Here is a 26,897-nt window from a genome sequence, read left to right on the forward strand (position 1 = left end):
AAACATACTACCCTACAATTTAGGTCTGATAACTACAGAAAGTAGAGAATGTCAAAATTGATCAACATGAGGACAGTATAGACCTCTTTAACATATAATTTCATCTCAAAAATTGCTACTATAGAAAAACTGAGTACTAACATAAAAGATGTAGATAGACCATTGATACATGAAAAAAGTTACAGAATGCTATTATAGCATGACTTTATTTTTGTGAATATAGCAAAATGTCCCCAAACCAACAACTATTACATGTTAGAGGTATATCTTTATATAGGTTTGGGTGGGTGTACCGGAAAATTTTTGGTCAATGGGAAAAGGAAGAGAACTTGTACATTTATATAATTTGGTGTTACTGAATTTTTGGGTTCAGCAAGCATATTTTACTTTGTAATTATAAAGCCAATAAACAAAAAAAAAAATTAAATGTCAGCAGCTATGGCAACGATTTGCTAGATCTCATTGGGTGATTTATTCTTTCTCATGAGTCCAGCTATTGCACTCAATTTTTGGACAGCAGCACCCCCCTGTCTTCTGTTTTTAATCAGACAGAACTGATCCAGCTCCCTCAGGGCCCTTCCTCTGGTTTTTCCTCGTGGCTATTCTGGCTGCAACCCTCTCACTATACTGTTCTGACCTTTAGGATCTAGGCTGTTTTTTCCAGGTTGTCCAACCTTGAATTTTACTCCCTCCAGAGTTCGGGGGAACAGTGCTACCATGGAATGAATTCAGCATCTGGGCAGACACGTTTTTGTTTGAATCTTCTTTTGTTCCTTGGGTGCACATCCCTGGGCAAGTTATCAAATTTAAGCCTCAAGTCCCCTGACCTTGAAATAAAAATAATAGCCTCAAATTTTTTGTTTTTTATGATTAAGAATAAATTGTACAACCTGTGCTACTTATTTGTTGTGGGCTATTATTCTTACTTGGGGATTCCTGTTTATCCAAGGAAAAGAGAGAACATATAAAAATTTTACACACACACACACACACACACACACACACACATATACATATGTCAACAAAGAAGATATTTGACAAATCCCAAATGTTCATGTAGGTTCCCATTCTCTTCCTCACTACTTGTAAATAATTTATTTCACTTCCCTATGAACTTAGTCACCAGTACAAAGTTATTTATTACTTCCAGAAAAATGTGACTCCTTACATTCTATTTCATTGTGTGATTTCATAAATAGAGGGCTAGTTTTCAATTTCAACTGCAAATCCCTAATTGTGATACATGCTAAAGAAAATCAAAAAAGGTGGAGGGAGAAAAATAGTTTAAAAACAAAAAAGAAAAAGAAAAGAAAAACCTCACTTGAGGAAAATTCTCATGAATTTATAGTCAAAGAAAATTTAAATATTTGGGAGTAATTGCTGGAAAAATCCAGAGTTGCTGGGCATAGTGGTGCACACCTATAATCCCAGCAGCTCTGGAGGCTGAGGCAGGAAGATCAGGAGTTCAAAGTCAGTCTCAGCAACCTAGTGAGGCCCTAAGCAACTTAGTGAGACCCTGTTTCTAAATAAAAAATATAAAAAGGGCTGGGGATATGGTTTAGTAGTTAAGCACCCCTGGGTTCAGTTCTTGGTACAAAAAAAAAATCCATAGATGTACCAGATTCTAGTGTCCCACTTTGAGATTTGGGTCCTTTTTCCCCTGCTCTGTCTAATTATGATGTGATTTTCCCCTCCAATGAAATATACTAGTAAATATGAAAATAATTCTGGTTTCAAAGAACAACTGCAGTTAGAAAAGAGATCCTTTTGCTTTGAGTTTGATAGTTATTGATATATTCTTATGTAGCGCACATACATTTAAATGTATGCTTGGCCTCAAGGAACATTACATTCTAATAAAGACCAATGAATGGAATACTAATCAAAGGCTAGCCACAAAAATCTAATTTCCCTTTCCTAGAACTTCCTTGTGCTACTAGAACAAAGGGGCTCAGCAGATCTTAGGGGTCTTCAGTAACCTAAGCATAGATGCAAGAAACAGTGGCAAATTCTCATTCCAAGGCATGTTGGGGTGGGATATGGGACATTTCAGAGACCTGACAAGTACTCCCCAGTACCAGGATTACAATGACAATGCTACGGAATGGTGCACACTGTGCAGAATGTTTGCCTTGTATTTACGAAACAAGACAGGCTTTTGTTGGATATATAGTTTGCCCATGTGAGAGCACAGTTCTCTCTTCTAAGTCCTGTTGGGTCAGGGTCCTGAAAACATTCTGGGGAAATCACTGGTACAGACAGTGTTTATACAGACAATGGTAACTCCTTGACCTAAGGCAGAGTTACTTCCTGAAAAACTTAACCACAAGTCAAAACTACTATAAGTCAAACTGCATTTAATTCTCCATTAAACCCATCTTAAAGTTGAAAAATCATGAGGTTGAATCATTACAAGTTTTATTTATCTCAGCTATAAACTGAGGATAGGAACCAGAACAGGAAATCCAGTCAAGGTAATAAAATAATTGTGTCGCAGTAAGAGCAATGAGCACAGTCCTATAAATGTAATACTTAAATATTAGGAAGTTTACAGCTTATCAACCAAGAATAAGGTGACAAACACAGGAATGCAGAAATTAATAAAAGCCCACAGATAGAAATGCCAAGAGGAGTTGCTGATTTCTTTTTTGCTTTATAATGGCATTATGCATGTGTCACATTTGGCTTATTATTGTTAAACTAACTGGCTGTATTAATTCCCCGTGTTTGCTGCAACAAATTACCACCAAACTGATGACTTCAAACACAATTTTTACTCTTTTAATGTCAGAAGTCTGAAATCAGCTGCACCTGGCTGAAGCCAAAGCCCAGCCCACTTCTTCCAGAGGCTAGCTTTTAGAGCTGCAGTTCTTGTAGCTCCCTCTTAAATCTTCAAAGTCAGCAGCACAGCCTCTGTCCTTAATGACACAATGACTTCTCAGTAGTCAAACCTCCCTCTGCCTCTCTCTTACTTAGACACTTATGAATGGATACAGGACCCACCCAGATGGTCCAAGATAATCCCCCAGTCTCAGAATCCTTAACTTAGTCACATTTACAAGTTCTCTTTTGCCATAAACAGGAACATTCTCAGGTCTTGAGGATTAGGACCAGGGCATCTTCAGTGGTTATTACTCAGCCTTATTCTGGCTAACTCAACTTTTGAGTTATAAATAATTATAAAATGGGCATCCTATCCCTGTCTCAGTTTCCATGTTCAAATCATTAGCATGTCTGTGTAACATTATTGTCTATGATCCTTTAAAAAGTTCTCTGCTAGCTTTCATTTTATGTTGTGTCTCCAAACAGGCTTTTGAAGGTGGGGATGGTGGAAGAAAAATTTAACAGTTTTTAAGTTACATCTCATTTCCACATCTAATCACTTCAATCTGCACTGAAATCAGTTATTCAGGGTTATGATTACTTACAGAGCCAGGAAACTGTTACAATTTTTTTTCTTTTATTAGAGTTCCTTAGCATGTACAGAAATCTTTTAAGTTGGGCATGGTGGCACACACCTATAATCCCAGTGACTTGGGGGGCTGAGGCAGGAGGATCTGAAGTTCAAGACCAGCCTCGCAATTTAGTAAGACCCTGTCTCTAACTAAAACTTAAAAAGGCCTGGGGATTTAGCTTGGTGGTTAAGCACCCCTGGGTTCAATCCCTGGTACCAAAGGGGGAAAAAAAAGAAATTTTTTTTTTGGGGGGAGGGTGTCATTTTATAGAAATGTCTTTTTACTCAAAAAGAATCTGTTGCTCCAACCATTTAACAAGTTGTATACAAAGCATACAACTGGACTGGGACTATTTCAATAACACACATTATACTAAAATAGCAATTTCTTTCCTTCCTTCCTCCTCTTTTTCCCTTTCTTTCTTAAAAAAGAAAAAAACAAAAACAAAAAACTAAAGTCTGCTTTTACTGTTGCCCCTAGAGCTCAGCCACAAATTTGGAAGGGATGATAGTGTTGATATAATACCCATCTTCAATCCAAGAGAAAATACAAATGGATATGAAATGTTTTCAGTGACACAATGCCTTAATAAATTAAGGAAACTGTCTGCTCATGGATAGATGCTTCATTTCATGTTCTTGACAAAGTCTTCTCCTTTTTTTTTTTTTTTTTTCTTTTCAGGATTTAAAGTAATTCTTTATTGATAAAGATTTACACTTGAATTAGAAATGTCAGTAGAAAAATAAAATGTAAATAATTTTCTATCGTACAAAGATTTGATCCTTTTGACCGTAGCAGTAAGTGAAGTAACACAATACAAAATGTTATGCTGATTTTGGTCACAAACAGCCTTACAGAATGTACAAAAAGAAATGCAAGTTCACAAAACGTTCTGCATGTTGATCACTGATGGCACCAGGGCTTCACATTCCAGGAAATGGTTCCTCAGGGATGGGTGATGTGTGCTGCAGTGTAATAAGAACTCCATACAAAGCAGAGCAATCAGAAGGACGTTGGAATCAAAAGTCAATATACCATTAAAAACTTAAAAGCCATAAGGATGGATTTAAAGTTCATTATTTGCGAGAACTATTTCTCATTAGTTTAAACATTTCACGTGAATTAGTATCTTGCTGCAAAAAAAAAAATAAGTTAATAGCACAGAGAAAGATCTTTCTTATAATATTTATTATACTTTTGTTTATGAACTTAAGTTCACAAAATGCCTTTACCCCAGAATCCTATTAAAGAATCAAGAAATCAGCTTTAATGGTTGGGGGCTGCCTCCCCACATTAAAAAGGGTGGGGAGAGTAGAAGCACAGCTGGGGGAGAGGTGGTTACATTTGTCTCTAAGAAAGTCAGTTGTTCTCAGCCGAGTTCTACAAAACCTTTAAAGAAGAGCTCATTCCAATACTCCTCAAAGTATTCCATGAAATAGAAGAGGAGGGAACCCTCCCAGACCCATTCTATGAAGCCAATATCACCCTGATACCTAAACTAGACAGAGACACATCGAGGAAAGAAAATTTCAGACCAATATCCTTAATGAACATCAACGCAAAAATTCTCAACAAAATTTTAGCAAATCGCATACAAAAACATATTAAAAAGATAGTGCACCACGATCAAGTGCGTTTTATCCCAGGGACGCAAGGTTGGTTCAACATCTGGAAATCAATAAATGTCATTCACCATATCAACAGACTAAAAGTTAAGAATCACATGATTATTTCAATAGAAGAAGAAAAAGCATTTGATAAAATACAGCATCCCTTCATGCTCAAAACACTAGAAAAAATTGGGGTAGTGGGAACATTCCTTAACATTGTAAAGGCCATTACGCTAAGCCCATGGCCAATATCATTCTAAATGGTGAAAAACTGAAAGCATTCCCCCTAAAAACTGGAACAAGGCAAGGATGCCCTCTTTCACCACTTCTATTCAATATTGTTCTTGAGACTCTGGCCAGAGCAATTAGACAAACCAAAGAAATTAAAGGGATACGAATTGGAAAAAAAGAACTCAAACTATCCCTGTTCACTGATGACATGATTATATATTTAGAGGAACCTGGAAATTCCACCAGAAAACTCTTAGAACTCATAAGTGAATTCAGTAAAGTAGCAGGGTTACAAGATCAATGCTCATAAATCCAATGCATTTTTATACATAAGTGATGAAACTTCAGAAAGATAAATTAGGAAAACTACCCCATTCACAATAGCATTGAAAAAAATAAAATACTTGGGAATCAATCTCACAAAAGAGGTGAAAGGCCTCTACAATGAGAACTACAGAACACTAAAGAAAGAAATTAAAGAAAACGTTAGAAGATGGAAAGATCTCCCATGTTCTTGGATAGGAAGAATTAATATTGTCAAAATGGCCATACTACCAAAAGTGCTATAAAGATTCAATGCAATTCCAATTAAAATCCCAATGATGTACCTTACAGAAATAGAGCAAGCGATTATGAAATTCATCTGGAAGAATAAAAAACCCAGAATAGCTAAAGCAATCCTCAGTAGAAAGAGCAAAGCAGGGGGTATCACAATACCAGATCTTCAACTCTATTACAAAGCAATAGTAACAAAACGGCATGGTATTGATACCAAGATAGACAGGTAGATCAATGAATGGTACAGAATAGAGGACATGGACACAAACCCAAATAAATACAATTTTCTCATACTACACAAAGGGGCCAAAATATGCAATGGAGAAAAGATAGCCTCTTCAACAAATGGTGCTGGGAAAACTGGAAAACCATATGAAACAGAATGAAATTAAACCCCTATCTCTCACCCTGCTCAAAACTCAACTCAAAATGGATTAAGGACCTCGGAATCAGACCAGAGACCCTGCATCTTATAGAAAAAAAAGTAGGTAAAACCTTCAACTTGTTGGCTTAGGATCAGACTTCCTTAACAGGACTCCCATAGCACAAGAAATAAAAGCTAGAATCAACAACTGGGATAGAGTCAAACTAAAAAGCTTTCTCTCAGCAAAGGAAACTATCAGTATGTGAAGAGAGAGCCTACAGAGTGGGAGAATATCTTTGCCACTCATACTTCACATAGAGCGCTAATTTCCAGAATCTATAAAGAACTCAAAAAACTCTACACCAAGAATACAAATAATCCAATCAACAAATGGGCTAAGGAAATGAACAGGTACTTCACAGAAGAAGATGTACAAGCAATCAACAGATATATGAAAAAATGTTCAACATCTCTAGTAATAAGAGAAATGCAAATCAAAACTACCCTAAGATTCCATCTCACCCCAATTAGAATGGCGATTATCAAGAACACAAGCAACAATAGGTGTTGGCGAGGATGTGGGGAAAAAGGTACACTCATACATTGCTGGTGGGGTTGCAAATTAGTGCAGCCACTCTGGAAAGCAGTATGGAGATTCCTCAGAAAGCTTGGAATGGAACCCCATTTGACCCAGCTATCCCACTCCTTGGCCTATACCCAAAGGACTTAAAATCAGCATACTACAGAGATATAGCCACGTCAATGTTCATAGCTGCTTAATTCACCATAGCCAGATTGTGGAACCAACCTAGATGCCCTTCAGCTGATGAATGGATAAAGAAACTGTGGCATATATATATATATATATATATATATATATATATATATATGCCATAATATATATATATTATATATGTATATATATAATGAAATATTACTCCGCCATGAAGAATGATAAAATTATGGCATTTGCTGGCAAATGGATGAAATTGGAGAATATCATGCTAAGTGAGAGAAGCCAATCTCAAAAAACTAAAGGACGAATGATCTCGCTGATAAGTGGATGAGGACATATAACGGGGGGTGGGAGGGGTTAGTGTTAGGGTTAGGGTTTGGGTTAGGGTTTTGGTTTAGGGTTAGGGATAAGGAGGGTGGTAAGAATGGAGGAAGGAAGAACTGTATAGAGTGAAAAGAGGGGTGGGGGAAGGGAAAAATAAAATAACAGAATGAATCAAACAATATTACCCTATGTAAATTTATGATTACACCAATGGTATGCCTTGACTCCATGTACAAATCAAGAAACAACATGTATCCCATTTGTTTAAATAAAAAAAAAGAAAAAAAAAAAAAAAAAAAGAAAGTCAGTTGTTGGCAAAAATTCTCCCAAAACTATATAAGGTAAAATGTTCAACATAAATGCCAACATTCTTCCATCTGGGCAACTACCTGCAAATAAATCTGTATTTGAGACAAAGAAGAGAGAAAGAAAAAGGAAGGAAAAGAGAAAACCAAAGTAGAATACATTCTTTGTTTAGCATTCAAATACTTTTCCCCTGAAAACATTTCAAGCTACACAATTCAATCTATACATTTATTCATAAGAAAATGCTTCACATACTGGGATGGAGGAAACATTTAACAATTTGAAGATACAATTTATATTTAAGTTTTTAAAGAGTAATAATCAAATAAGAAACAGATGGAAATAGCTTTCAAAATGTCTAAATTTTTGTCTTGGCTCTTAAAAAAAAAAACAACTAACAATTTAATCATAGATCAATATGCTCAAAAATGAGATTTCAGGGGAAAGGACCCAACTACTGGCCCACGTTTGTGACCTATCCAAAAGTATGTTTTAGGCAAGAAAGACACATTCTTCAATAGAATGATCAAAATCATTTCCCATAAGGAGGGATATAATACCTGGATTTCTTAAACTGAAAACTGCAATCTTTAAATATTTGTTGGAAGAAAGATTTGAGCTTCTTTTTTTACAGTACTGAGGCCTGAACCCAGGAGTGCTCTACCACTGAGCTACCACCCTAGTCTTTTTCACTTATTTTGAGACAGGGTCTCACCAAGTTCTCTGGATAGGACCTGAACTTGTGATCCTTCTGCCTCAGTCTCCTAAGTCACTGGGATTACAGGCATGCACCACCATGCCCAGTTTAGATTTGAGTTTTTTGTTGGGGATTTTAAAAGGAAATTTAGCTGTTCTTAATTTGACAAGAGGTCTAATTTGTTAAAGGAAAATGTCCATTTAATTTTGCAATTCCTTTATAAATTTTCTCTATGACTTCCACTGGCATATGTTCTCCTGGCTACTTCTAATCAGAAGCCAGAGTGCATTTTGTTTTAAATAGAATAGATTCATGTGCATATGACCTCCTGGGTTGGTAGCCTTAATCTCCTAATGAAAGTTCTCCTTTAAAAATGTCAAAGTTAAGGACAGGGGGAGGGAAAGTGCTGGGGAGTGATACTGGCCAAATTATATTGTTATATTGTGGGCACGTACAAATATGTAACAACAAATCCCAACATTATATACAACTATAATGCACCAAATAAAAGTGTGGAAAGAGAAAAAAATGTCAGGGTTAATTATCAGAAGCTATTTTGAAAACAGGTAACAACATTGATTGTATCTATACATAACAGTTTAGGTGGTAAGGATCAAGTTACTTAATTTTTGCAATCCTTTCCCTTTTGAAGATCACAGTTTTCAGGCCTTTTAATAAAAAAGAAAGACAGTAGAATAAAAATTAAAATAGCTAAAATTGAGTTCATAAAATCTGATATTTAATTCTCTTTAAGGATATCAATTCTCTTGAATAAAAGTGTAAAGGGCAGACTGGGGACAGATCTGAAAATCAAACTTTAAGCACTTAATGGGAGTTGATACTCAAAAATACTGCACAAGTGGGCTGAAGAGCCACCACCAGATAAACACATCAAGACTAAAGAATCAATAACCAAACTCTAGCTTCAGCTGTATTTCTATAATTTTCTGAAGTCATCAATAAACCCCAGTCACTAAGAAAATCTACAGCAGAATGTCTTCAGTATCTTATTCATGCCTCAGTATCAGAAGAGTATTCTAAACAATCTTGCTTAAAATTTCCAACTCAGCTGCTTGAAAGGGTATGTATACTTCTAATTAAACTAAATAAAATTAGTCAAAATAAAAGCATTAGGAATAAGTATAGGTTTTTTTTTTTTTTTTTTTTTTTAAGTGTCAGCCAGTGTAATGGTGCATGCCTGAAGCCCCAGCTTCCCAGGAGGCCCAGGCAAGAGTATTACTTGAGCCCAGGAGTTTGGGGCCAGCAAGGCAACATAGCAAGACCCTGTCTCTAAAAAAAGAGAAAAAAAAAAGTCAATTAGCTAGCTTCTTTTGATCAAATTAAAAAAACAAACTCACATCTCTTAAAATATTAAAAAATCAGAGGTCAAGATAGTTATACATAAAATGTCACATTCTCACCGGTTATCTATTTTAACAGTGGACCCACAGCCACTACTTAAGTTATACTTCAATTTATTTCCTACTATATTTCACCAAATTTGCTCTCAAAGCTATACTCAGCCAAAACCTAGTTGGCTTTACTGTCATGAAGATACAGTGAAAGAAGAGTTGCCAAATTTTAATCAAGATCAGATTAAGATTTTAATGCAGCATACTCTGTTCATGTGAAATACACCAATATTGCCCAGTTTCTCTGAAATATACAACATTCATGAAATATGTATTTTCTTACCAAATTTACTAAGGGATATTTCAGTGTAAGGGAGGTCAACCCAAAGGCACAGCTAGCCTGGCTTAGGTAAAAGTATGTGTGTAAAACTTAATCTACAAAAAGAAGACCAAGAAACTTGTTTTGTTTTGGTTGAGAATGATAGTTCGAAAAGATCTTCAACTGCTGCAGCTTCAAACTGAAGAAAGATCTGAAATGTTCTTCACGTTCCTGTTGAACCAAGTTGCTCCCACTTGAAGAAATAAAAAAACATTACCCTCCATCATGTATTCTGAGGATTCTAGAAAACTTGGGTTGGACTTCACAGTCTAAGGGTGTATGCTATAGAGTAGCTAAAATCTGTAAAAAGGAGACCACCACCACACAGAATGTCTGTCCAGTGCCCAAGGTCAAGGTTTCAAATGGTATCATCTCCTTCCCTGCTGCTCGGTAAACTCCAGCAACTGCTGCACTTGTCAAGATTCCAGCAGTAATTGGTCCCACGATGCCCATCAACAGGATTCTTACAGACATGGACCTATCATATTTGTGATGTCTGAGGGTGAAGAGGGCCAGTAATCCAGCAGGGACGTGAAAGGAGAGGGAGGACACCAGTGCCCACAGGAACACACCATACCACATCTGCGCGGCATGAGCTTCAGGCTGAGGGTCTGCTGCAGGCGTCTGGCCGGGCCCCTGCTGCCACCGCTGCTCCACTCGCTCTCCATCCCGCCGCCATTCACCGCAGAAAGATGTAGGGGAGCAAGGAAAGTGCTGCACAACTTCGCTCCCCGCACCTCGGTCGACTCAGCGTCCAAGTCTTCTCTTTTCTTGATGGAGGTTTTCAGCTCAGGAATGGCCTCCATGATCATTTTCTCTTCCAAAGAAGAAAATTTGCTGACACCCAGGTTTTTCTCTAGGTCCTTTAGCCCCAGCAGCAATGGTGTGGAGAAGGACGTACGGTACGTTTCAAGAGCAATGTGTTTCAGCGACATAATTCTTTCAGAGAAAGTTCTTTTTCTTATATTCACTTTAGCCAATCCAGGCAATTAAAGCATAGCTACCTTGAAAAGTCTCATGCAGAAATACAATGACGTCAGAGATTCTGATCTCTAATGTTAACCTATCTTCCTATTAACTGCTTAAACTGTGCAAACATGGAGCCCAAGAGAGGTTAGAAAAAGTAGACTTAAAAATAATCACTTTAGTATGCAAATTAGTGCTCTCCTGAAAGCCTAGTAAGTGAAACATAGTTTATGATCAGTAGACAGACCTGCTAACAGAATACTACTAGGAGTAGCATAAAATTAGAGTATGCACTAGCTCAACTTCTTGCCTTCCCCCCACTTCAAAAAAGATATTCCATTAATTTAATTTTTTTACAGTTTTAGACATATATGCTTACTTTTTATGTTAATGTGCTTTCTACGTTATAAACTAGAAGTGGTCTCATAACTTATCCTGACATTTTAGACACTTTCAGAAAGAATCCTCTAATATCTGGTATAAATTTTTAAAAATCAATTTGGCAGACACCCTCAATTTAGTTGGTTTGTATCCAAAATGTCCATTTAATATCTTGGAGGTATTTTTTTCCAGTTGACATATATACTAGTTGTTACCGTGGGAAATGACACTGATGAGAAGCAGAATTCGTGGGGTGACTGGTAAAACCTACTCTGAAAAATTTTCTGGTCAGGCATAGTGATACACACCTGTAATCCCAGCAGCTGGGGAGGCTAAAGTAGGAGAATTGAGAGTTCAAAGCCAGCCTCAGCAGCTTATTGAGGAACTAAGCCACTCAGTGAGACTCCATCTCTAAATAAAACACAAAAAAGGTGTGTGTGTTGAGGGTGCTAGGGATGTGGCTCAGTGGTTAAGTGCCCCTGGGCTCAATCCTTAGCACAAAAACAAACAAAAGTCCTGAAAATTAGGATAGAATGCTGGAGTATGGACAATTCATTTCCATGTAAGGGTAAACAAACAGAAATTTTGAGGAAAATCCTGGCCTTGCTTTCCTACTTCTGAGGGATCTTTGTCAGACTGAAGACCATTCAATCATATCAGTCTTGGTCCTGCCCTTTGAAAAATCTATCAGTGATTACCTTCCAAGCATTCCAGTTTGCTCTTAAATCAATCACAACTAATACCTGAGATATAACAAAAATAAAGATTTGGTCTTTGTCCCCCAGTTTCTGGCATAGACCTCCTCAAACACCTGGAATCTTAAATGATAAGCATCTTTGTATTCTAATGGGTTGACTCAAGGCTGGAAGGGAGAGATCCCTTGAGACTTCAGGATGGGAGTGGTCACCAGAAAAACCAAGACAGGATTAGAGTGGTGGAACTTTTAGCACCACTACCTCTAGAGAGGAGGGGCTGAAGACTGAATTGAATCATCAGTCATCAATGATTCAATCAGTCATGCTTACACAAAGCAACCTCCATTAAAACTCTTAAAGGATTGGGTTCCAGAGCTTCTGGGGTGATGAACATATTATGGTGCTGGAAGGGTGGTGTACCGGAAAAGGCAGGGAAGCTTGGTGCCACCTCCACATGCCCCTACTCTGAGAATTTGTTCTACTGGGCTGCCCTGAGTTGTGTCTTTTATAACAAACTGCTAACCATAAGTAAGTTATTTTCCTGAGTCCTGCAAGTCCTTCTAGTGAAATGTAGACCTGAGTTAGGGATCATGAGAATTAACCGCCAAATTTGGAGAGATGAACAAAAGTACATGTGAACTGGGTATTGGGGTTTGTTTGTTTGAAGTTGTAGATGGACATCATACCTTTGTTTATTTTTATGTTGTGCTAAGTATTGAATCCAGTGCCTCACATGTGCTAGGCAAGCGCTCTGTCACTGAGCTACAACCCCAGCCCCAGGATTGGGGGTTTTTGACTGGCACCTGAACAGATAAGGGCAGTCTTTTGGGACTGACCTCTTAAAACTGAATTGAAATTTTGGACACACTGCTGGTGTCTGAGAATCAGAAAACACTCAACTCTAAAGGTTGTCAAAGAACCAATCTGGAACAAGGCAGAGAAGATGGAAGTGAGACTGATCCAGAAGAACATGTAGTCTTATTCTTCGCTGATCAGAGATACATGACTGGACACCTTTTGGCATGGTCGCCTAGCCCAGGAACACTTTTTAGAGGTCAAAAGGACTGAATGATGAGCATAAAAATGGCAATATTCTACATAAAAATCTGGACGTCAGGCTCACCTTGGTGAATTAGAAGATGGAATAGCACTGATTTACAGTCCCACCAAAACAGGAGGTGGTGGCAGCTTTTCTCCCTCAAAAAGGTATGTGCCTCCTTGTCACTTAGAGTGTTTTCCTTTCCTTTCACCATCCATTCGTGCATCCTCACTTTGGGCCCATGGTACTGTTTATAATCTCTGCTCCATACAGCACAAAGTTCTATTCTCAGATCAATTCGGATCATCAGTGAGCTGAGGTCTCTGACATATGGTGCTGATCCGCTGCGGCAGAACTTGCACTGAGTCATACATTGGCACTGTGCCCGCTCATTTCACCTGGCATTGCTGCAATAATTGGCTTCAGTAAATCGCTTCTGTGAGTGTTATGCAAAACTACCACATTTTTGTGTTTCCATGTGAAATCCTATATAATTTTAGAGTTGAGGGATAGGAAGGGTTTTGTCATTGGAGGGGCTGCTGTGTGTTCCACTCAGGAACAGAGAGAAATATGAAAGGAATCCCTTCGTAACACGGATCATGAAGTTGTTCTGAATCAGCCAGACAGCTAATAGCTTGCAATGTAGTGTCCTGTTTTTCATGCCAATTTCTATGTTGTGTAGTCAGGACCTTCAATTTTTAAATAGTATTTTATAATTTTTTTAAGAGGAACAAAGAGGAAGCAGTAACATATGGGTAACCTTGGCCCCACTCAATGTGCTGCTCCTAAGGGTAACTGTGGCTTTCCATTTTCCCTTTCCCTGGTTCTGGGCTTCTGTGTAGATGTGAGGATTGAATTAGGAGGAGGAGAAAAATGCAAATGGTAGAGAAGGGGAGAAGAAATAGAAGACCCGAAGGGAGAGAAGGGGACACGAGATGTACTGGCTGGATTCGGGGAGAGTTTCTGGGTACATTTTAAGAAGGAGAGAGTTTGGGGAAGCAGCCGAGAGCCATGTAAAAGATCAGAGACATGAGAAAAGAGAACTTTTAACTGTTTTATTAAATACAATGCATTTATTCCCACCTTGAATGTTTTCTGAGAGGAGAAGTAAATATTGAAATTATTTTAGGTTATTTTCTCTGTTATACTTATTTCTTTGAATGTGATAATGTTGGAATGGATCAAAACAAGGCTGGCTGTACATCACATTGCATTTGTACTGTTTTTCTAGGGTATCTTAAAGGTGGGGCATGAATGAATCAATAAATGAATAAGAAAATGAACAACCTTCAGTACTGGAAAGCATGCTGGAAATTATGAAAGTACTGGAAATTATGTTATCTATGTCAAACTTCATGAATTGATATAACCCTTCAATCTGGCCACGCATGCCATATAGATTAAAAGGAACCAATATCTTAAGTGAAGTTGCCCTACAACCTTACCATGAGAGGAATCAAAGTCCACCTGATAGCAGTTCATTAATTGAAAGAATGATACAAGGTGCTTTGCGGGGTGGAGGGGATAGGACAACTACCCTGGGAATGAACAATATCCTACACCTGAACACTTGCTTTGTTTTCCCCCAAATAAAAAGAATTGGCATTTCCTATCATGAACTCTACTATATACGTAACACGTCACATTTTGCGTTCACAGACGTGAAACCAACTTCATAACATGGCAATAATCAACCACCCACTTCAGCAGCTCTCTTTACCAGAGAACTTGGATTTTATTATGCATTATTTTACTTTATTTTATTGTGTTTTTTGTTTTGTTTTTTTTTTTTTTTTGGTGGAACCTGGAATTGAACCAAGGCCTTGCACGTACTACACAAGTGCTGTACCACTGACTCTACCTGTGGCAGTCTTTTTGATCTTTTTTGATAGCTGTTGATAAAGGCAAGAGAATTTCCGATACCTTTGCTCTTGGAAAATCCTTTTAATTCTAATAACACATTCTAAATCTCAAACATCTATAACATGGAAATAACAGCCATCCAAATTTCACATGGATTTCCAAATTTTGCATGGAGTAAGCTATAAAAATATTCCTCTGGACTTTATTTTGTAGGACATGAAAGAAGATTTCCAAATAAAACAAAAAATGTAATGATAACATTTCATCAACTGGTTAGATATAAATATGTTTTTTAACTTATTGTTTGTTTTTTTGTTTGTTTTTGGTACTGCAGACTGAACCCATAGGCCCTTTGCCACTGAGCCACATCCCCAGAACTTTTCGTTTTAAGACAGGGTCTGTCTAAGTGGCTGAGGCTAGTCTCAAACTTGCAAGCCTCTGCTTTAGCCTCCTGAGTTGCCTGGCTGTTTTTAACTATTACTAAAATTCTTCACAGGTAATACATCAAATACAGTACAAATAAAAGTCAAATAAAGGAATGTTTCTTTGTTGTTTGTTCAGATTAGGCAAAAAAAAGAAAAAAAAAATCTCCAATCATCCTGATCCCTTAAAAAGAAGGGCTCCATATTTAATCCATGTATACACTGGAATTTCATGATGACAAGGGCATAAACTAAAATGCAGCATTTATCAATTATTATATCCTTAGTATAACTACTACACATACAAAAGGTACACTGTATCAATATATTAACTCTATATTTAGATATTATTTTAGGGAAGATGTGGTGTTAAGCACTGAATTAAGTTTTCTAAATTCTACATAGAACTATTATTTAAAATTCTAAACCAGTTAAATAATTTTAAATGACAAAATAATCACCTCAACTAGTAAATCATCTTTTCCATCTGTTTTCTGAGACACATTCCCTAAACAGGATCTCAGAGAGGAAAGTTCCTTAAAAGTCATCTCAGCAAATCATTCATTCAATGATGGAATTAACATCTCTGAATGAATATTTAAAGCTTGTTTTAAAACATTTGTGTCTCAAAATCCATCAAGACTTAATGTATATCAATCTACTTTTTAACTTCAGTGCCTAGTACATCACCTGGCACACTACAGGAAACAGTACTAGATTTTCACTAACCTTCCTGCAAACTATTCTCCTTGTTATGGAACCAAAGTCCAAATTTTTTCAATAAAAATTCCCTTCACTCTAACAGGAAATATAGATTACACCCCAGCCCCAGGAATTAAAACTTGACAGAGGCCTGTCTAATCAAAGCATGGAGCCCCAGCTGCAGTGCTCACTCCAAGAACTGGCCCATGATCTAAACCGGGCCAATCAAAGCGCATCTCAGGACTTATGTGACTTACTGGCAAGAACAATTCCATTGTCTGCTATTGCACAAAAAGATGCTGAGTTGGCAGCATTTATCAAGTAAAGTCTGAGAAAATAAGCCAAAAGAATGAAAGGGCTTAGACACTGACAAGCTGAGTCATGATGTCATTATTTGAGACCTCAATCTAAGCACTCCAAAAGACAAATCTAATCCCAGACTTATTTACTTATTTAGTACCAGGGACTGAACCCAAGGGTGCTTTTTACCCCTCATCCACATCCTCAACCCTTTTAATTTTTAATTCTGAGGCAGGTTCTCTTAAGTTGCTTAGGGCCTCACTAAGTTTCAAAGGCTGGCTTTGAACTTGCAGTCCTCCTGTCTCAACCTCCAAATTTGCTGGGATTTCAGGCATGGCCTCTTTCACCACTTCTGTTCAACAGCATTCTTGAAACTCTAGCCAGAGCAATTAGACAGAAGAAATAAATTAAGGGGATAAGAATAGGAAAAGAAGAACTCAAACTAACACTATTTGCCAATGACATGATTCTATATTTAATAACTAATTATATTTAATTAACTAATAAATTAATTCAGTAAAGTAGCAGGATAAAATCAACACCCATAAATCAAACACATTCCTACATATCAGTGATGAATCCCCTGAAAGAGACTTTAGGAAAACCACCCTATTCACAATAGCCTCAAAAAAAAAAAAAAAATTGGGAATCAATCTAACAAAAGAAGTGAAAGACATCTATAATGAAAACTACAGAACACTAAAGAGAGAAATTGAAGAAAAACTTAGAAGATGGAAAGATCTCCCATGCTCTTAGATAGGCAAAATTAATATTGTCAAAATGGCCCTACTACTAAAAGCATTATACAGATTTAGTGCAATTCCTATTAAAATCCCAATGTCATTTGTCATAGAAATAGAAAAAGCAATCATGAAATTCATTTGGAAAAATAAGAGACCCAGAAAAACCAAAGCAATCCTTATCAAGAAGAATGAAGCAGGAAGCTTCACAATACCAGATCTTACATTCTACTACAGAGCTACAGTAACAAATCAGCATGGTACTGGCACCAAAACAGGCATCTAGACCAATGGTACAGAATAGAAGACAGAGACCAACCCACATAAATGCAGTTACCTCATACTAGACAAAGGTGCCAAAAACATTCAATGGAGAAAAGATAGCCTCTTCAACAAATGGGGCTGGGAAAACTGGAAATCCATACGTAGCAAAATGAAATTAAACCCCTGCCTCTCACCCTGCATAAAACTCAAAGTGGATTAAGGACTTAGGCATTAGAACAGAGACGCTGTGCTTACAAGAAAAAGTAGGCCCAAATCTTCACCATGTCAGCTTAGGAACTTACTTCTTTAATAAGACTCCTAAAACTCAAGAAATAAAACCAAAAATCAATAAATGGGATGGATTCAAACTGAAAAGCCTCTTCACAGCAAAGGAAATAATCAGTAATGTGAAGAGGGAGCCCACAGAATGGGAGAAAATCTTAACTACATGCATCTCAGATACAGCATTAATCTCCAGGATATACTAAGAACTCAGAAAAACCTAACACCAAAGAAACAAATAACGCAATCAATAAGTAGGCTAAGGAACTGAATAGACCCTTCGCAGAAGAAGAAATACAATCGACCAACAAATGTATGAAAAAATGTTCAACATCTCTAGCAATTAGAGAAATGCAAATCAAAAGTACTCTAAGATTCCATCTCACTAAAGTCAGAATGGCAATTATCAATAATGCAAGCACTAATAAATGTTGGCGAGGATGTGGGGGAAAAGGTACACTCATACGTTGCTGGTGGGGTTGCAAATTAGTGCAGCCACTCTGGAAAGCAGAATGGAGAGTCCTCAGAAAACTTGGAATGAAACCACCATTTGACCCAGGTATCCTACTCTTCATTTTATACCCAAAGGACTTAAAATCAACATACTACAGGGACACAGCTATATCAATGTTTTATAACAGCTCAATTCACAATAGCTAAGCTATGGAACCAACCTAGGTGCCTTTCAACAGATGAATGGATAAAGAAAATATGGTGTATATATACACAATGGAATATTACTCAGTCTTAAAGAAAAATGAAATTAAGGCATTTGTCAGTAAATGAATGGAACTGAAGACTATTGTGTAGTCCCAAAAAACCAAAGGACAAATGTTTTCTCTGATGTGGATTCTAATTCACAATGGTAGGAGGGGGTGCTAGGGAAGAATAGAGTTACTTTGGATTAGGTAGAGGAGAGTGAAGGGAGGGGAAGGGATTTAGGAAGAGGATATAGGAAGGAAAATAGAATGTAAAGGACATTATTACCCTATGTGCATATATGATTACATGACTGGTGTAATTCTATATCATGTACAATCAGAAGAATGAGAAGTTATACTCCATTTATGTGTGATGTGTCAAAATGCATTCTACTGTCATGTATAACTAATTAGAACAAATAAGAACAATTTTTTAAAAAGACTTGATTGTGAGCTTATGAAGGCTACCTTATTGGGGACTTACAGGGATTTTTAGGATTCTGGAGTAATTTGTCTCTTTCCTTTACACTTCCAGTTACATCTTCCAAGAGAAAATAAGCTTGGGCTGTACTTGGTCCATGGAAAGCAGAGCACGATGAAAATACACACTGCTAAGAGAAAACCTTTGCCTGGAACTTGCAACAGCTGAGAGTCTGGTGATCCAGGTTAAATAGTAACCTTGCAGGACTCAGTAACTCATTTCTACCAAGATGTTAATCTGGGTAATTTCTAAGGCACTTTCCTGCCCCTAAAGTCTATTAAAAATAAACCATCAAGTAAATAAATAAATATACGTCATGTAGAAATGGATTATGTGAAGAATGAAAAACCCTCAGTCATTCTTCATGAAAATTCTGAGGGCTTTTTTTTCTTTCTTTTTTCTTTTTTAGTGCTTAGGGTTCACCCAGGGCTTTGCACATGCTAGGCACTCTAGCACTGAGGCACAAGCCCAACTCTTAGACTTTGCTTACACTGTGGAGGATAAATTGTGTTATGTCCACAGGTACTTAATCCTTATGTTTCTAAGTCACTTTAGTTTTCTGTGTGATGATTTCAGACACACATATAAGCCTTTCATGGGAGTTCTTCATGGTTAAAACCAAATATTTGTTGTTGTTTTTTATAAAAGCCACTTGTGTTTCTTTCACTGTCAAAATACATTTTGTTTTTCAGAATTCTTAATCATTCCTTAATACTCAGACCAAATTTTTATGCATGCATTATAATAATGCCTTTAAAATAAACAGCAAAAAGCTATTTAGCCTGACAATGTTGTTTTTTAAAGATGTTATAATTTCTCAGAAAAAAAACAATTTAGTAGAACCAACATAAGGGAAGGAGGAGACAGCAAAGAAGGGCCTTCTTTAACATAGCAGCCTTTCCATAATGTGTCTACAGGAAGAACATGGGGGCAGACGGAATTTCAGAGGATGAGGGGAGGCTCATGTCTTAAAGCTGAATCTCTTATTAGAACTGTATGTTTGCTTGGGGGAGGTGCTGTTGGTAGTGCCACTGGGAGTGTGTGGAGGAGCTGAACCCCCCAGAGTACCTCTTGCCTGCACCCTGACTGAAACAAAAGATCGACTTCACTTACTTCTTCTAAGAGTTTCAATTGTTTGCCTCCCCGGCTAAAGGTTTTATGTGTACATGTGTGATCTTCATTATAAGCACATTTGTCTTGCTTGGTTTCCACTTTATCCTTAATTCATCGTTTTCCCTCTAATGAGGTTAACCTATGCAAAGTACTTAAATTTATGACCTCAAATTAACCAAACATGACATTTCTAGAGCCAACGGTTTCAATTCATGGTAACATTGATGGGAGTATAAATTTAATTTGGGGGAAAAAAAAAAAAAAACTCTTTCGTTAGGCATAATGCCTTAAAATTGAAAAAATAACTTAAGTAAGCTACAAAGAAGAAAAGAAGTTTCTCTGAAACTTCAAAATTCCAGAGAAAAACCAGTAACAGAATTTTGGTAGGCAGAACACATGGCAGAGGAGAAAGAAGGCCCAGAGGACATATTATGCTGTGATACAACAACGTGATGATTTCCCACTGGCCTGAAATGTGGACCAGCTAAGGCCATTTAAAACAAGGGTGATTAAAAGACTCTAGCTGTTAGTCATGAGTCCTGTCAAAGAACTTTCCACCTTTAGCAGTATTTCCCCAAGAGGTGAACTTGGGGATGAGCTTCACTCTAATTGGAGGTGAATTTCAAAGTGGCCCACTAGCCAAAGCTATTAAAACTGTGATCTTCAAGTGTTCTTGCATGCTACGCCCTACGAACCCTAATTGAAGACTCTTTACTGACCAGTAAAAAACGACTAGTTAAAGCCAATGGCCTGGGGTCTGCAAACTTCAATACTTAGTAGCATAAACAAGGAACCAGTGTTATGTTCTCTTACTTGCAAGGAATAAATAAACTCAGAGCTTATTCTTTGGATCTCTAAAATAAAATAAAATAAAATAAAAAGAAAGAGTAATGTATTTTGGGATTCCCTGTCAGGGGGAATAAAAGCAATCAAAATTTGACCTGGGAGGATTAGTTAGATTTGTTGGTTTGTTTGGTTTTGTGGGGATCGGGGTTAGGTAGGTTTAACATGCAACATGACAAAGTGCAGAAAACTTTCTAAAAATGGTCAAAGCCATCATTACAGAGGAACATGTGCAACGTATAGTCAAGATTGATCCCCAGCAGAAGAAACAGGAAATGATTCGCTAGTGTCTTTGATGTTCTGGGTTTGAATAGTGTAGATCTGAATCTTCCATGATGTTTTTCTTTTACCTTCTAGCAGATTAATTTGACTGTAATTCAAAAGAAAGGTCTAGAAGTATACAGTAGATAATGGACTGACCCAAATGATATGCTTCTCTCAGAAAATACTAAAAATCTCCCTGTCCTACTCACATGCAAATTCCATGCACTTCCATGCAGCCAGGCTATCTGCACAGTCTCCTCTCTTCCTGAAAGTCTCCTTCCTTCATGACAAACTGTTACTCATATCTGAGCACAGTCCAGTGTCACTTCTTCTGATGCCCAGGATCCTCTGCACAGTCTCTTCTTCTGCCCTACACCCTTAGCACCTGGCAGTCACCTTGGCTGCGTGCTCACCTCCTTGCTGCTACTTTATAAGCATCCTGTGTTTGCACCAGATCATGCCTTCCTACAGATCTTTGCCGAGTTTGAGGACAGAGGAGTACAAGCTCATTGTCAGAGACTACAAGGGAAATGATTTATGAGAGGGATGATGTTTTTCCAAAACAAATTCTGTCAACTCAATCAAAAACTAAAGGCATTTCTAGAAACAAATGTGGCCCCATGAACTTGAGTTTTAAATCAATGAGTATAAAGCACAGGATTGAGCACAAAGAGAAGCAAGAAGCAAGGGACAGAAACCTGCAAGAATGATGATGAAATGCTAAGGCTCAGAATGAGCAGATGTTTGTAAACAATGCAAAGGAAAAATAACCAAGAAATTTTAGGGGTATTGAAAGGAAGAAGAGTCAAAAAGCAACAGGTACACTGAATATGGCAGATTGGGTGAAGTTCACTTATGTAAGAGAGAAACAGATCCAATTTTGCCACTGCAATGCTATTTTGCAGCTTTATCAAAGAAAATAAGCAAAAACAAAACTAAAAAGGACACAGTATTCTTGGCTAAGAAGAAAATGAAATCCAAGATGAAGCCTCTAACCCTACATGATGCAGCCTTCTGAGTTGTAGAACCATTACATCTTCTCTGAAGACAGAGAAAGAAGATTGGAAATGAGGTACAGGGAACCTGGTTATCAAAAGAAAACACACACACACACACACACACACACACACACACACACACATTCCAGATGGAGCAGCCTGGTATCAATGCCCAGAAAAATAAACTGATAGATAATAGTTAATACATTTGTTATCATTTGAAGATGAATTATTGGCTACTAGAAGTCACCATAGGTACTAAAAATGTGTGAACATAAACTATCATAATTCTCTTTCTGATAGAGCTGCTAGATTTGGCATATTGATTGGGGAGTCATAGAAACAGTCTATCAACATCTCAGCAAAGTCCTTGAAAATGTCTGTCTCAGACATCATTACCCTATGTACATGTATGATTACATGAATGGTACGAATCTACATCGTGTACAACCATAGAAACAAATGATGTACCCCATTTCTCTACAATGAATCAAAATACGATCTATAAAAAAATAAATAATTTTTAAAAATAAAAAAATAAAAGTGAATAATGCCAATGCTGTTTTGTCCTATAAGGCATTAACTCATGTTTTTTTTTAAATTGACTCATTGTAGTGACCACCAAACTTAATTAAAAATGTCATCTACATGCATATTAAACAGCCCATCCACATTTCATGGCTGAATAAGACCTCTGTTTAATAATCTAATTTGTACTGCAATAAAAATAAAAAAATTTCTGAAAAAAAAGAAAGAAAATATCTATCTTGACCTTCTTGAGAATAAGATGGAAACAGCTAGGCTAAAGAATCTGGTTACGTGAACTTAGAGCAAATTGATTTATAGTAAGTTGAAATACTTAAAGATAATCATTTATTGTATTGATGGTACTAATATGCCATGAAGCATATGTCTTCCAATTCAGCCTTTTATCAGCAGCTTGGATAAGAACATAGAAGGCACAGTGTTCAGGTTTTATATCTCACCCAAGCCAGGATGGACAGAAAATATTTCAGTGTTTAAAATCAGGGGACTGGGTTTGTGGTTCAGTGGTAGAGCACTCGCCTGGCATGTGTAAGGCACTGGGTTTGATCCACAGCACCACATTTAAAAAAAAACAAAAACAAAAACAAAAAACAAACCTAAATAAACAAAATAAAGGTATTGTATCCATTGACAACTAAAAATATTTTTTTAAATCAGACTTAAAAATTCCTGGAAAAATAGAATAATGGATGGAAAACATGATGAAATTAAAGTTCTAATCCAAAAGATAAATTCCTTTTTCCCTCAGAGTGAATATAACTGTTGCCAATGAAATAATGAAATATATATATTTTTGTATCTATTAACCAAAATAAAGGATAAATAATCTTTCTATAAATGCATTAATGAGGCCATTCCACAATGGTGAAGAATCTGAAAACTCTATCTTAGATGGAAAGATTCCAAAACCTGAGATATTCAGCCTGTAAAAGAGAAGGTTCATCCCATTTATTGATTCTTGCTCTGATTTCTTGTGCTCTGGGAGTCTTATTGAGGAAGTCTGATCCTAAGCCAACATAATGAAGATTTGGGCCTACTTTGTCTTCTATTAGGTGTAGGGTCTCTGGTCTAATTCCTATGTCTTTGATCCATTTTGAGTTGAGTTTTGTGCAGGGTGAGAAGAGGTTTAATTTCATTTTACTGCATATGGATTTCCAGTTTTGCCAGCACCATTTGTTGAACAGGCTATCTTTTCTCCATTGTATGTTTTTGGCTCCTCTGTCTAGTATGAGGTGACTGTATTTATGTGGTTTTGTCTCTGTGTCCTTTATTCTGTACCATTGGTCTGCCTGTCTATTTTGGTGCCAATACCATGCTGTTTTTGTTACGACTGCTCTGTGGTATAGTTTAATGTCTGGTATTGTGATACCTCCTGTTTCATTTTTTCTATTCAGGATTGTTCTGGCTATTCGAGGTTTCTTGTTCTTCCAGATGAAGTTCATGATTGCTTTCTCTATTTCTATGAGGAATGTCATTGGGATTTTAATTGGAATTGCATTGAATCTGTTTAGTGCCTTTGGTAGAATGGCCATTTTGACAATGTTAATTCTGCCTATCCAAGAACATGGGAGATCTTTCAATCTCCTAAGGTTTTCTTCAATTTCTTTCTTTAATGTTCTGTAGTTTTCACTGTACAGGTATTTCACCTCTCTTGTTAGATTAATTCCCAAGTATTTTATTTTTTTTGACGCTGCTGTGAATGAAGTGGTTTTCCTAATTTCTCTTTCAGAGCAGAAATGCATTAGACTTACACGTATTGATTTTATATCCTGCTACTTTGTTGAATTCATTTATTAGTTCTAGAAGTTTTCTAGTGGAGTTTTTTTGGATCTTCTAAATATAGGATCATGTCATCAGCAAATAGTGACAGCTTTAGTTCTTCTTTTCCTAATTGTATCCCTTTAATTTCTTTGATTTGTCTAATTGCTCTAGCAAGTGTTTCAAGGACGATGTTGAATAGAAGTGGTGAAAGAGGGCATCCCTGTCTTGTTCCAGTTTTTAGAGGAAATGCTTTCAGTTTTTCTCCATTAAGAATGATGTTGGCTGTGGGCTTAGCAGAGATAGCCTATACAATGTTGAGGTATGATCCTACTATTCCTATTTTTTCTAGTGTTTTAAGCATGAAAGTATTTTATCAAATGCTTTCTCAGCATCAATTGAAATAATCATGTGATTCTTAACTTTAAGTCTATTGATGTGGTGAATTACATTTACTGATAAGTGGAGGATGATATATAATGGGGGTGGGGGTGGGGAATGAGAGAATAATGGGGGAACTTTAGAATATGTAGAAGAAAATGAGAGGGACAGGGGTATGAAAAATGGTGGAATGAGACAGACATCATTGCCCTATGTATGATTACACAAAGGGTATGAATCTGCATTGTGTACAACCATAGAAACGAAATTATGTACCCCATTTGTGTACAATGAATCAAAATGCAGTCTGTAAAAAATTAAAAGCTAAATAAAAATAATAAAAAAAAAGAATAAACATTTAACACTTCAAAAAAAAGAGAGAGAGAAGGTTCATGGAGACCATGACACCATCTTTAAACACATATGATGGTAATATGTGAAAGAGGTATTTGCCTTATGTGTGGTCAACTAGGAATAAGTAGAATAAAATAACATTTAAAAGCAATAACTTTTTAACTAAAAATTTAAAAACAACCTCCTCCTATTGATCATTTTTCAAAGAAAGCAGAGGCTTCAGAAATACTTGGTTCATCCTTTTTAAAAAAAATATTTTTTAGTTGCAGCCCCAGCATGGTAGCTCAGATGACCTCTATCTTTCAACCAAAAGATTTTATGATTCTGAAGTTAGGTATAGAGCCTGTATTGAGATAAAAACAAAACAAAACAAGAGATGAAACTAACATGAATCTGACACCTGGAAAATGCTGTCTTTTCTTTAAAATCTCTCGATCATTTCTTCCAGTCCCCCAGAGCATTATCTAGTTACCACAGTACCTGGTGGTTCTATAACTTGGACCTAGTCTTAGAGTTCCTCATAGAATGGGCCTACGAAACTAAACCACTGTGAACAGCGCATTGCAGAAAGATGGTGGGATGCTCAGAATTCCGTATGCATGAACAGAAATGTGCAGGTTGTTACCAGAGCTATGTAGACCTAACCACTTCACTGTGTGTTGTTTACATGATGATGCAGGAACGTGTCTGCTGGTGGCCTGCTTTCTGTTCAAAGAGGGTGCCACATCACATCCAAAGAGCTGCTCTCCACAAACATACCCTAAGTCACATTCCTACACAGATGTCACTGCCTACAGCATTGACATTAGCATCCTGCATTTAAAACAGATACAAATGATGGATGCTCACTATTTTTTTTTTTTTTTGCAGTGCTGTGGATCGAACTCAGGGCCTTGTGATTGACAGGCAAGCACTCTACCAACTGAGCTATATCCCCAGCCTTGATGCTCACTTATAACAGCATGATTATACTAAAACACTAATATGTTAAAATCCAGTTACTTATAATGTATTTTAAAAATTCCTATGAGTAAGGAAAAATGTTAATCACCAGGGTACTCTAATTCCTAGCATTAATTATACATCTGTTCCTTATAATAACAGGTGCAAGATCTATTCAGTAAACTGAAACAGGAATTCTCCAAATACCTTTGGCCAGTTATTACAAAGAGGGCATATTACAATAATTATTATTAATGGTTATAAAAAATTTATGGAAGAAATTTAAAATTTTTATTTTTAGAATTAAAATTTTAGAATTTAAATTCTAAATGGAGAATTATAAATTTAAATTCTAAAATTTCTAAAATGATGTTTTCATTTAAGATACTATAATTGACATTTTTATTATGGAACAGAAACATTCTAATTATTGTGACATTATATTTGGAGGGTACTAGGGAAGTAGTTAAAAATAAAAGCTTTGGAGTTGGACACAGCAGGAAGAAATCTCAACTCCATTACTTGCTAGCTAGGTGTGTAACTCAACCTCTCTGAGTATGTTTCTTTACCTGTAGAAACAAGGAAAATAATTCCAACTACATCATGGGGTTGTTCTGAGAACTCAGCTTATAAAGCTCCTGGCACAGAGTGAACAAGCAGCAAAAGAAAACCCACAGTACCACTAATATACACAAGTAAAACTTCATAGCATGTTATAGGCCTGAGATGGCCAGGCTGCAAGCAACCCAGTGTGGCTCCTCTCCTGCTTCACAGCTTTGTTGATGTCCTTGTGACATTACATAGGAGTCAGTCTTCAAGCTGACCTCCTGAAGGATCCTTCTTTGCTGAT

The 26,897-nt window shown here is 36.9% G+C and overlaps 1 protein-coding gene and 1 pseudogene across 2 annotated transcripts in view; both read right to left on the bottom strand.

Moving 5' to 3' along the window:
* NCOA7 (nuclear receptor coactivator 7) overlaps positions 1-26,897 on the bottom strand; it is a 192,450-nt gene that overhangs the window by 126,297 nt on the left and 39,256 nt on the right.
* On the bottom strand, positions 7,971-13,781 carry LOC306666584 (transmembrane protein 170A-like; annotated as a pseudogene). Its single transcript has one exon. The product of its transcript is annotated as a transmembrane protein 170A-like (transcript).

Source organism: Sciurus vulgaris (genome assembly GCF_902686455.1).
Source record: "Sciurus vulgaris genome assembly, chromosome: 7".
NCBI lineage: Eukaryota > Metazoa > Chordata > Mammalia > Rodentia > Sciuridae > Sciurus > Sciurus vulgaris.